The following is an 11143-nucleotide window of genomic DNA, read 5'->3' as shown; positions in this document are numbered from 1 at the left end:
CCTAATCTTGGGAAGAAAACAGACATCTAAATCCAGGAGGTGCAGAGAACCCCCATCAAAATCAACAAAAGCAGGCCAACATTAAGGCATAGTTAAATTTGCAAAATATAGAGATTAAAAAAAAAAATCCTAAAAGCAGCAAGACAAAAGAAGTCCCTAACTTACAAGGGCAGACCAATAAGGTTAGCAGCAAATCTTTCCACAGAAACCTGCCAAACCAGAAAGGAGAGGCATGATATATATATATTCAATGTGTTGAATGGGAAGAATCTGTGGTCAAGAATACTCTATCCAGCAAGGCTGTCATTCAGAATAGGAGGAGAGATAAAGAGCTTCCCAGACAAACAAAAACTAAAGGAATTTGTGACCACTGAACCAGCCCTGCAAGAAATATGAAATGAGACTCTTTGAGTGTGAAAGGAAGACCAAAAATGACAAAGACTACAAAGGGACAGTGAAAACCTCTAGGAACAACAAAACAAGTAACAAAACGGTACTAAATATATTTGTCAATAATCGCTCTGAATGTAAATGGACGAAATGCTCTAATCAGAAGGCACAGGGAATCAGAATGGATCAAAAAACAAGACCCATCTACATGCTGCCTACCAGACTCATTATAGACCTAAAGCCACCTGCAGATTGAAAGTAAGGGGATGGAGAAAAATTTATCATTCAAAAGGATGTCAAAAGAAAGCCAGAATAGCAATACTTATATCAGACAAACTAGATTTTATTTTTTTTAATTAATTTATTTATTTTGAGAAAAAGCACAAGTCAGGGAGGGGCAGAGAGAGAGAGAGGGAGAGAAAGAGAATCAAAAGCAGGCTCCACACTACCAGCGCAGAGCCCGATGTGGGGCTTGAACCCATGAACTGTGAGATCATGACCTGAGCTGAAGTCAGATGCTTAACTGATTGAACTACCCAGGCACCAAGACAAACTAGATTTTAAATTTTTTTTAATGTTTATTTATTTTTGAGAGAGACAGAGGCAGAGACAGAACACAAGCAGGGGAGGGGCAGAGAGAGAGGGAGACATAGAATCCGAAGCAGGCTCCAGGCTCTAAGCTGTCAGCACAGAGTCTGATGCGGCGCTCAAACTCACAAACCGTGAGATCATGACCTGAGCCGAAGTCGGTCGCCTAACTGACTGAGCCACCCAGGCACCCCAAGACAAACTAGATTTTAAACCAAAGACTGTGACAAGAGATGAAGAAGGGCACCATATCATAATAAAGGGGACTATCCAACAAGAAGATCTAACAATTGTAAATATTTGTGTCCCCAAATTGAGAGAACCCAAATATATAAAACAGTTGATAACAAACATAAGGGAACTCATTGGTAATAACGCAATAATAGTAGGGGACTTTAACACTCTGCTTACAACAATAGACAGATCATCTAAGCAAAAAATCAACAAGGAAACAATGCTTTTGAATGATACACTGGAACAGATGGACTTAACAGATATATTCAGATCATTTCATCCTAAAGAAGCAGAATACACATTCTTTTCAAGTGCACATGGGATATTCTCTAGAAGAGATCACATACTAAGTCACAAAAATCAGGCCTCAACAAGTACAAAAAGATTGACATCACACAATGCATATTTTCTGACCACAACACTTTGAAGCTTGAAGTCAACCACAAGAAAAAAATTTGGAAAGACCACAAATACGTGGAAGTTAAAGAACACCCTACCAAAGAATGAATGAGTCAACCAGGAAATTAAAGAAGAAATTTTAAAAATATATAGAAATGGGGCACCTGGGTGGCTCAGTTGGTTAAGCGTCCAACTTCAACTCAGGTCATGATCTCACAGTCCATGAGTTCGAGCCCCACATCGGGCTCTGTGCTGACAGCTCAGAGCCTGGAGCCTGCTTCAGATTCTGTGTCTCCCTCCCTCTCTGCCCCTCCCCTGCTTATGCTCTGTGTCTCTCTGTCTCAAAAATAAATAAAAACATTAAAAATTTTAAAAACTATATATATGGAAACAAATGAAAATGAAAACACAATGGTCCAAAACCTTTGGGATGCAGCAAAAGTGGTCCTAAGAGGGAATTATATGGCAATACAGGCTTACCTCAAGAAGCAAGAAAAAAATCTCTAACAACCTAACCTTACACCTAAAGGATCTAGAAAAAGAAAAATAAATGAAGCCTAAAGCCAGCAGAAGTAGGGAAATAATAAAGATTAGAGCAGAAAGAAATGATACAGAAACAAACAAAAGAAGTAGAACAGATCAATGAAACCAGGAGCTGGTTTTTTGGAAAAAAAAAATGAAATTGATAAACCCTTAGCCCAATTTATCAAAAAGAAAAGAGAAAGAACCCAAATAAATAAAACCACAAATGAGAGAGGAGAAATAATAACCAATATCACAGAAATACAATTATAAGAAAATATTATGAAAAACTATATGCCAAAAAATTGGACAATTTGGAAGAAATGGTTAAATTCCTAGAAACACATAAACAGTCAAAACTAAAACAGGGAGAAATAGAAATCTTAAACAGACCGGTAACCAGCAAAGAATTTGATTCAGTAATCAAAATTCTCCCAAGAAACCAAAGTCCAGGGCCAGATGATTTCACAGGGGAATTCTACCAAACATTTAAAGGAGAGTTAATACCTATTCTCAAACTATTCCAAAAAATAAAAATGGAAGGAAAATGTCCAAATTCATTTTATGAGGCCACCATTATCCTGATTCCAAAACCAGACAAAGACTCCACTAAAAAAGAACTACAAGCCAATATCCCTGATGAACACAGATGCAAAAATTCTTAACTAAATATTATCAAATCAAATCCAACAGCACATTAAAAGAATTATTCACCATGATCAAGTGGGATTTACTCCTGGGTTGTAAGGGTGTTTCAATATTCACAAAACAATCAACGTGATACATGTTGTTCACATGATACACTTTGTTCCATATTAACAAAGGAAAGGATAAGAACCATATGATCCTCTCAATAGATGCAGAAAGAAAAAAAAATTGACAAAGTACAACATCCATTCATGATAAAAATCCTCAACAAAGTAGGGATAGAGGGAACAAACCTCAACATCATAAAGACCACATACAAAAAACCCACAGCTAATATCATCCTCAATGGGGAAAAACTAAGAGCTTCTCCTCTAAGGTCAGGGATAAAACAGAGATGTCCTCTCACCACTGTTATTTAACATAGTACTGGAAGTCCTAGGCTCAGCAATCAAACAAAAGAAATAAAATACATCCAAATTGGCAAGGAAGAAGTCAAACTTTGACTATTTGCAGACAGCACGATACTGTAAACAGAGAAGCCAAAAGATTACCAAAAATTGTTGGGGCGCCTGGGTGGCGCAGTCGGTTAACCGTCCGACTTCAGCCAGGTCACGATCTCGCGGTCCGTGAGTTCGAGCCCCGCGTCGGGCTCTGGGCTGATGGCTCAGAGCCTGGAGCCTGTTTCCCATTCTGTGTCTCCCTCTCTCTCTGCCCCTCCCCCATTCATGCTCTGTCTCTCTCTGTCCCAAAAATAAATAAACGTTGAAAAAAAAAATTAAAAAAAAAATTGTTAAAACTAATTCATGTAATACATGAATTCAGTAAAATCACAGGATACAAAATCTATGTACAGAAATCTGTTGTATTTCTATACATCAAAATGAAGCCAGCAGAAGGAGAAATCAAGGAACTGATCCCATTTACAACTGCACTGGCACCATATGATACCTAGGAATAAACCTAACCAAAGAGGAAAAAGATCTGCACTGAGAACTAGAAAACACTTACAAAAGAAATTGAAGAGGACACAAAGAATGAAAAAAACATTCCGTGTTCATGGATTGAATAAACAAATATTGTTAAAATGTCTATACTATCCCAAGCAATCTACTCATTAAATGCAATCTTATCAAAATATCAACAGCATTTTTCACAGTTAGAACAAACAATCCTAAAATCTGTATGGAACCACACACAATCTCAAATACTGAAAGCTATCTTGAAAAAGAAAAGCAAAACTGGAGGCATCATGATCCCAGACTTCAAGCTAGATTGCAAAGCTGTAGTCATCAAGACAGTATGGTACTGGCACAAAAACAGACACATAGATCAATGGGACAGAATAGAAAACCCAGAAATGGACCCACAACTACATGGTCAAATAATCTTTGACAAAGCAGGGAAGAGTATCTAATGGAAAAAAGTCTCTTCACCAAATGGTGTTGGGAAAATTGGACAGCAACATGCAGAAGAATGAAAACTGGATCACTTTCTCACATCAGACACAAAAATAAATTCAAAACGGATTAAAGACCTGGGGTGCCTGGGTGGCTTAGTTGGTTAAGCACTTGGGTCTTGATCTCAGCTCAAGTCTGGATCTCAGGGTCATGAGTTCAGGCCCCATGTTGGGCTCCACACCGGGCATGGGGCCTACTTTAAAAAAAAAAATGGACTAAAGACCTAAATGTGAGATAGGAAACCATCAAAATCCTAGAGGAGAACACAGGCAGCAACCTCTTTGACATTGGCCATAGCAACTTCTTACCAGATATAAGACATTTCCTCCTGATGAAGACATAGGGAAGGGCCTTGCCCTAGCCTGAGCAGGATGGGGAAGGGAGACAACCAAGACCACACAAGGGAGGCTCAAAGTAGCACCAAGGGGTGAGATGAACCCCTGCAGCACAAGAGGAAGGGAAGAGATACAGAATAGCCATGAGACCCAGGGAAGGACTTGCACAGAGGGCTGGTCAGAGAAGCTTGGCCCTGAAGATCCAACACCCACATGGACATGGTCTTGGGAGTGATGTGCAGCTGGGTCAGTGGTCTCTTCTCAGGAGGGACCTGACCTAAGTCAGGAACGCTGCTGTGACCTTAACAAACAGACTAATGTCTGCCGGAACCATAAAAGTAGGAGCCTAGAGGTCTTCACACATTGTACCTCGTCTCTGGGTCATGTGCCCTTCCCCAGCAAGTGGTCCCAGCTGTACAGTGACAGGTCTCATGGACACAGGGTATGCCCACACATGCAAAGTCTCACACCATTGCTGAAGTGACACAGACACTGTCCCGCATAGGGACCCACGAAGAGTCAAACTGCAGAAATCCCTTATCTTACTTTTGCTTACCTAAGTTGTAACAGTAACTCACTCTTTTCAGACTGCAGCAAATCTTTTATTACAGATAATCAAACCTTTCCACACTGTGTCTCAAACAGTAACAAATACAATTTCATGTCTTTCACAGAGCAGAGTGAACATTCATACATGGCCATACATGGCAGGCTTTACCTCTGGAAACTGTTGTTGAATATTTAAAAAAAAAATTTTTTTAACGTCTATTTTTGACAGAGAGAGAGACAGAGCATGAGTGGGGGAGGGGCAGAGAGAGAGGGAGACACAGAATCTGAAGCAGACTCCAGGCTCCGAGCTGTCAGCACAGAGCCTGACGCAGGGCTCGAACTCATGGACCGTGTGATCATGACCTGAGCTGAGGCGCCCCTGTTGTTCAATATTTTAAAATAAAGTGGACTTGTGGATTTATTCTTTTCTAGTATTGTAAACATATGCTGTTTGAGGGGCGCCCGGGAGGCTCAGTCGGTTGAGCAACTGACTTCAGTTCAGGTCATGATCTCACAATTTGTGAGTTCGAGCCCCGCGTCAGGCTCTGTGCTGACAGCTCAGAGCATGGAGCCTGCTTTGGATTCTGTGTCTCCCTTTCCTCCTCGTGCTCTGTCTCTCTCTCTCAAAAATAAATAAACGTTTAAAAAAAATTTTTTAATATGCTGTTTGATGTTATCTGAGTTTAATTTAAAACATTTCTTGTTGCAAACCAAACAAAATGTAAAGCTTCTGAGGCGAGCATCTCTGTAAGGGAAAAAAGAAGTCTTGTTATGAAACTATTCTCAAGCAAGACCCCACTTAAAATCTGCCAGCATGAACTTAAGAACTTTGGTCCACTGTTTGTCAGGGCTAAACTGGGTTTCAACGGAATGGGAGCCACACTGCTTCCTGGGTCTTCAATCTTGCCTTCCTGTGAGGAAGACAAAAATGTGTCTCACCCTTTCTCAACCTCTCCTTTCATCTTTCTCAACATCTCCATCATCACGTGGTCTAATTTGTCCCAGGATAGTACAATGGCAACTGCTTAGACCCGTCTGTCAGAGACTCCAGGTGGGAATGGTTTCCACAGGGAACAAGTTGATACCTCTGAAATTTCAGACCCATCTTACTGGCCAGGGTGCACAGCAGCAATGCTTTCCAGCCCCAAGTGCATTAACTTCATTCCATGGCACAGGGACACTGGGCAGGCGACCCAGTTTGAAGGTTCTGATTGTACCACATTGTCCTCTGTGCCAGACATGAAAGGTTGCACTGAAGAAACTGGTTTTCTTCAGCTGGCCCAGCTGCATCTGGGCATAGGGCATTTGGTTGTCTACATTCTTCAGCTCATCATCCAGTTCTGGCTGTTGTTGTTTATGTTCTCTGTATCCCCTATGGTACTGAGCTTCCTCTGGATCCAGTCTTAGCCTCAGCTTGGGCATTCTCAAGCTTTCCTACCAGTCTATCTCATTTAGTTCTGTCTGTAGCTGTTCAGTCGTCCTCATTCATTTGCTCAGAGATCTTCAACAGCATTTGCAGCTGTGACACTCATTTTCAGTGACATTGAGCTGAGTGTCGAGCTGGTCTAAAAGAGGATCTGTGCAACCCTCACAGATCTACATCTCTCTGGGTGATCTACATCTCTCTGGCCCGACCGGAGGTCAAAAAGGCCCCCAGTGCCCAGTCTCTGCCTAATGTTCTCCACGGTACCACCACCAGATGCCTCCCCAGTCAAAGCGAAGCTGTTGGCACCTACTGCAGACATCATTGTGGCTGGAAGGATGAATCTGAGAGACACCATCCTAGTGATGTCCAATAAATGACTCCTTTCCTGAGTTAGCCCCTTCTTCCAGGGTCTCTCCTGGTTTCACCTGGGCTGGGGCAAATAATGGAGCTGTGAGCTCCTGGATGGTGATGCAATCCAGTTTCAGGGATGCAGTGCGGACTCCCAAAGCTGGCCTGCATGGTGCTGCTGGGCGTCTTTAACCTCTCCATCCTCCAGGACTTGGAGCCACCACCCTGGTCAATCTACCACAGGAGCATCATGGTCTCCAGAACTGCTGCCATCCAGTCTTCAGTGACTTCCCCATCCACCGGACGACAGTAACTCACTTTTACTGAGCATTTATTATGCACCTGTTAGTGTTCTCAGTGCTTTACATGCATTGACCGATTCACTTAACCAACGTTCACCAGTACCTCAGTACCTTAGGAGCCAGATGCTGGGCAGGGGACTGGACACAGCTGTGACTACCGCAGTCACAGACTTTGTCCCCATGGAGACTGGGATCTGGTGGGTAAGACAACCCTGAGAATGCCCATGTGGGGTATACATGCTCTTACAGACATGGACAAGGAGCTTCAGACAGGATTCTGCATACTAAAAGAACTCTCCCTGCCCTAAGCTCCCTTCACCTGTGCACCTCCTCCCAATATACTTGAAAGAGCTGCCTGCCTCCTCTTCCTTCCCTCCTCTCATCTCAATGGACTCGGACCTACTTTTACCCCCTTGCTGCACTGCAACAACTTGATTCAAGGTCACAGTGATCTCCATCTTTCCAAAGCCCCTGCTGCAGACCCTGCCTTCCTGTCTCAATCCTTTTTATACAAGCTTCTCTGATGCCACCTTAATCCACCGTCATCCCAGCCAGTCCCCCTCCATCCCCCTTGCCAAGAGTTAGATGTGGGAGCACCTCACGGCTCTGGCTTGGGCCCCTTCCCTTTTCTGTCTCACCCTATTTCCATGTGACCTCACCCATGATTTTGAATACCTCTGTCTCCAGCCCTGACTTCCTCTCTGAGCTCCGAACTTAACTATCCAACTGTCTCCTCCACATAATGGGCGTCTCCATATGGCAAAGCAGAATTTTCATTTTACACTCCCACAAAGAACGTGTTCTACCACATCTTTACACTCCACAGAAGGGATAATAAATTTGCTCCGTCCAAAAGCCAGTGAATTGTTCTTTTTTTTTCCAGTGAGACCAAATATAACAGTCTTTATTTATTTATTTATTTATTTATTTATTTATTTATTATTTATTTATTTTTAAATAAGAGAGAACCTGACTAGCTTAATTGGGAGAGCATGCAACTCTTGATCTTGGAGTCATAAGTTCAAGCCCATGTTGGGTGTAGAGATTACTCAAAAACAAAACCTTTAAAAAATAACAGAAAGAAAGAAGGAAAGAAAGAAAGAAAGAAAGAAAGAGAGAGAGAAGGAAGGAAGAGGGAGAAGGAAGAAGGGGACAGGGAGGAACGGAGGAAAGGAGGGCCCACCTCACAGCTAAATGCAATCTTTCTCCCCTGACCCCTAGCAGTGAGATACCCCCCCCCATCCCCACCCAGGGCTCCTGTGGTCTTCCCCTAGGACCCTGTGGTGCCTCGCTCACATGAATGGCTCCTGACCCCCACACACAACCACTTCTGCCTCCCAGTCTACGTGGCACCAGCCTCGTCAATTTGTCCCCTGGCAGACACAGCCTTCTTTGATCCCCATAGGCACTCCTCTCCACTCCCCAAAAGACCTGTCCACCATCAGAGGAAGGCCCTCTCCCCACGGTCATGGTAGACCACATTGCAGGGATGGCGGGAGATAGCTGAGCTGAGCTGGGCAGGCTGAGACTCAAAGCCCCCATCTGGCTGCAATGACAGATCCTGGCTGAAATCTACACCAGGCAGAGGGCCAAGGTAAGGAGGCATTGCTGGCTCAGGTGGAAGATGGTGTTTCCAAAACAATTTGGGATGCAAGGAGGATGATAAACACTGGGCCTGGTGAAATGCCTCTCCTGGGCTTGAGCCCCACCCACAAGGTCCACAAGGCTGACCGTGGCCAAGGACACCGATGGCCCAGGCACCGTCACAGAGAAGTGAGCCAGCTGAGTCACACAGGTGCCTGGGACAGGCTGGTAAACGCAGGCAAGTAAGGTGGGGTAACCAGTGGGCAGGGCAGGTGTGTGTGACATGCAGGTCCACCTGCACAGCAGACATGGAGAGGGTGTGCACTGGTGTGGGACAACAGGAATGACAGGGGAGTGGTTGGGCACAGACAGGTCAGGATGTGACAGGCACACTGACACCACTACTGGGCACTTCCCTGCCAAGTACCAGATGTTTTAGGGTCACCGTCCCTCTGGCCCGGGTGGGGGGGGCCTGAGGTCCTTGGAGAAGGACAGCCTCCAAGGCTCTCCTTTGTAGGACAGGAAAAGGTCAACCTGTGACACACACACCCAGGCTCAGGGAGGGGACCCCGGCAGTGTTCTCCGGGCCAGAGAAAAAAGAAAGGGAGAAGGCACCCTGCCACTCCAGTTGTGTCCTTCTTGGGTTCTCCAGGTTCCCCAGGACCCAGACACACCCTGGGCTCTCCAGGATCCAGGCACCTGATGTCTACTGCCTCAGAATGGTCCTGCCAGCCCAGGAGACGCGGCCACACAGAACTCCTCCCAGGATGGCTCTGTAGGGGCCTCCCCACCTCTACCAGGCATTACGGCCCCTCCCTTCTGAGCCCCCCACCCAGGCCCACTCCAAGCAGTCACCCAGTCCCCAGAGCATGCACCCCTCTCCCAGCCAGGGGCCTGCCACACCCACTCAGGGGGGCACAGAGACCCGATGCCCACACACAACACGCAGGGCCAGTTCCTCCAGAGCGGCACTGGGTGGAAGGTCACCAGCAAACCTGTGTGCCTCCCCCAATCCCAGACAAGTCCTCAGATCCCAACCCACAGCCCTCCTGGAGCCCCCGAAGACTGAGACTACTCCCATCCCCCACAGCTGCTGCAGCCCTCGCCCCTCCCAGGGAGCATCTGCTACCTGGAAGCAAGATGGCGATTAAGGTGGGAGAAGCCGGTGGTGAGCATAGCCCCACCCATCACTGCATCACCCCGTTACCGCCACAGGCTGGCCCACTGTCCCCAAGTCATTCCTTGGGCCATGTTGCTCTCCGGAGTTCTGCTTTTGTGAGTTTCCATGCCCAACCCCTCCCAGGTCCCATAAACACTGCCCCAACTGCCCACCCCTTCCAGACCCTCCAGAGCAAGCCCGCAGAAGTCACTCAAGTTCACCTGCAGCTCAGCATGCTCTCATCTTTGTTTCCTGACCAGGGGTTAGAAGTACTGACTGGGAGGAGTCAGCACCATCCCCTTCCTCCTAGGACCATGAAAGCACCCCATGCCCACGACCCACTCCCAGAACCCTCCAAGGGCCCACCTTCCAGACTCTCTCTCTCTCTCTCTCTCCCCCCCACCCTCTCTCTCTCTCTCTCTCTCACACACACACACACACACACACACACACACACACACACACAGCAGTGGACCTGGTACTCAAAGGCATGGGTACTGAACCAAGACCCTAGCACAAAGGCACAGATGGGAATGAGCTACCTGGGACACACCTGCACACATCTTATGTGCAGTGTGTATAGTATTTGTGTAAACCCTATTCTTGGACATTTATCTCCCACCTGTGGCTCCTTCACTGGGCAACTAAGGCGGAACTTGGGACTTGCAAACCAATGGGGTTGTGGGGTCTTGAGTTGAGACCCTAAAGGCCAGGGCAGGGTCTGGCTTGGGCACTGTGGAGACAAAAGTGAACAATGCAGACAGATCCTAGCCTAGAGAGCTCACCAATCTAGGGAGGAGACAAACCTGAATACGATACATAAAAGTACAGCTGTGATCAAAGGCATAGTTAGTGTCACTAGGTGCCAATATCAGGGGAGATATCCTAGCAGCAGGTGGATTTGGCCCCCAGTGTTGGAGGGTCATGGGCAATCTACCGGGCTCAAAGTCTGGCTCTCACACTGCTTCTTCAGTCTCAACAACCATCAGATCAGTGTAACTCCTGAAAATGGACTGGAAGATGCTGCTTTTGGAAAATGAGCTGGCAGAGCAGGGCCCCCAAATTCTATGTGTTCAGTGAAGTGTAATAACTGGAAGCCTGATGTATTCCTGTGGCTGAGATCTGAAGGATTTAACAAGGAAGTAAAGCCCTGAGCAGGGAGTGGATCCAGGCAAAGGAAGTGCATGTGCAAAGGCCCTGTG

General features: G+C 45.9%; 1 pseudogene; it reads right to left on the bottom strand.

Annotated features, from left to right (window-relative positions):
* Positions 1 to 5499: 5499 nt before the first annotated feature.
* On the bottom strand, positions 5500 to 7084 carry LOC112851255 (beclin-1 pseudogene; annotated as a pseudogene).
* Between the last annotated feature and the right edge of the window lie 4059 nt (positions 7085 to 11143).

The sequence above is a fragment of the Puma concolor genome, chromosome E2, assembly GCF_028749965.1.
Source record: "Puma concolor isolate L17-30 chromosome E2, mPumCon1.1.hap2, whole genome shotgun sequence".
In the NCBI taxonomy this organism is placed as follows: domain Eukaryota; kingdom Metazoa; phylum Chordata; class Mammalia; order Carnivora; family Felidae; genus Puma; species Puma concolor.
The sequence above is the reverse complement of the archived record's forward strand: the minus strand, read 5'-3'. Positions and strand labels throughout refer to the sequence as shown.